Genomic DNA, 2,000 nt, shown 5'->3' with positions numbered 1-2,000 from the left:
ATGCTCCAGCAGCAAAATCATCTGGCCGCCATGCCACAAAGAGCAACAGGCTCCATTCCCCAGCAGCCTCCGTGTGTGCATCCAGCTCAATTTCCCCAGCAGCAGAAGGACTGGCCGTCGAACCGAGCAGCAGAGGACTGGCCGTCGAAACCCAGCAGCAGAAGGCCGCCATTACCCCAGCAAGTGAGCGTATCCAGCCAAATGCCCCAGCAGCAACTGGTCCCAATGTCTCAGCAGAAGCACTACGAAAGCACTGAAGATGGCGCTCTAGTAATTCTCAGTTCCAAATCAGTTCCAAATCGCACTACGAGAATGGCAGAACTGTCTTCTCCCAAACGCTACACTCCTAGGGAGGCTATGCCTGTTGACAGTGGAAATTGCTCCAATGACAGTGATGTTGGCATATTTGAACCAAGCACATACCCACCACTAGTGAAGGATCCTAAAGGTAACATACAACTTTAATTTGGTCTTAACTTTGCTCTCTGAATTTGAAATCCTTTGTACTAACCATGTATCTGCCAACAGGAACATCTAATGGTGGATTCATCCTTTAGAAGCTGATGGTGAGACTTTTTTATTTATTGTCAAATTGATGACTTAAGATTCTGTAGCTGACACTGTTCTAATTTCTTTCAGGTTTCAGTCATGCTTTTGTTTTGACCAGGAAGTTGCTGTGTTCTTGCTACTCTTGCATGATTGAATCAATAAAATATTTTACTTTCCAATATCTAGTGTCTTTGCAGTACTGAGGGTACTCTTGTGCTTGCTGATTTCAAACAGATGGTGCGGGTTACCAGTACAGTTGGCAGTAAAAGAATGTGGTTCAGTCTTCAAATAGCTGGTGTTTACCTTTGCTACTGGTTGTTCAAATTCCAAGATTGGCTTTACATTAGTGTTGTCAAGTGGTGAAATGTCTGACCTTCCTCATGTTCATACTTTAGTATGTTGACACCCCTTCAAATGACTGGATTTGGTTTTTCGGCCACACCCGTTGCTGACGCGTTTAAAATTGAGCACACAGCCGTGCAATCTYCATATTCAAACATTGGCAGTAGAAGGGCCTTGATGAGCTCTCACTTTCAACGTGGCACAGTCATAGGATGACACTTTTCCAAGTCAGTTTAGCATATTTCCACCCTGCTAAAGCATCCCCGGTCAAGTAAATTTTTAATGTGATAGGCCACACAATCACACAACAGGGCTGTGGTCATCTGTCCTCGGTTGCAACACTTAGCGTTCCAAACTGCCTCTGGATGCATTGTTAGCACCAGAACTGTTCAGGTGCTTCATGAAGAGTGTTTCAATGAACAGCTGCACACAAGCCTACAATCAATGTGCAATTCCACTTGTCTGTGTGTGGCGTAAAGCTCGGTGATATTGGACTCAAGCACAATGTAAATGCCTTGTCTGGAGAGACTAATCATTTATCTGGCAGGACGAATCTGGGTTTCACTAATGCCAGGAGAACGCTACCTGCCCGACTGCATTGTGCCAACTTAAGTTTGTTGGTGGAATAATGGTCTGGGGCTGTTTATGATGTTTTGGGCTAGGCCCCTTAGTTCCAGTGAAGGGAAGTCTTAACGCTACAGCATACAATAACATTGTAGACAATTCTGTGCTTCCAACTTTGACAACAGTTTGGGGGAAGGACCTTTCCTGTTTCTGTATGAATTGGAATGCCGACTGCGAGCCAGGCCTAATCAACCAACATCAGTTTCTGACCTCATACTGTTGTGGCTGAATGAAAGCAAGTCCCCACAGATGTTCAAACAWCTAGTGGAACGCCTTCCCAGAAGAGTGAAGGCTTTTATAGCTGCAATTGGGGGGAGCAAACTCCATATTAATGCCCATGATTTTGAAATGAGATGTTCAACAAGCTGATGTCCATAACTTTGGTCATGTAGTGCACTTTAGTTATGTAGGCATGCATTGTACACGGTGTTGACAATCCACACTTATTCTTCAACATCAATCTGAGCCTTAGGGAGAGTACTAAG

At 44.6% G+C, this 2,000-nt stretch overlaps 1 long non-coding RNA gene across 1 annotated transcript; it reads left to right on the top strand.

The window, feature by feature from the left end:
- Positions 1–522: 522 nt before the first annotated feature.
- LOC112072770 (uncharacterized) lies at positions 523–730 on the top strand. The gene is made up of 2 exons (XR_002894387.1): positions 523–566; positions 640–730. It is a non-coding gene; the product is annotated as an uncharacterized lncRNA (long non-coding RNA).
- The last annotated feature ends 1,270 nt before the right edge of the window (positions 731–2,000 follow it).

The sequence above is a fragment of the Salvelinus sp. IW2-2015 genome, unplaced genomic scaffold, assembly GCF_002910315.2.
Source record: "Salvelinus sp. IW2-2015 unplaced genomic scaffold, ASM291031v2 Un_scaffold2034, whole genome shotgun sequence".
Classification (NCBI taxonomy): Eukaryota; Metazoa; Chordata; class Actinopteri; order Salmoniformes; family Salmonidae; genus Salvelinus; species Salvelinus sp. IW2-2015.
This window is presented reverse-complemented; position numbering and strand designations above follow the sequence as displayed.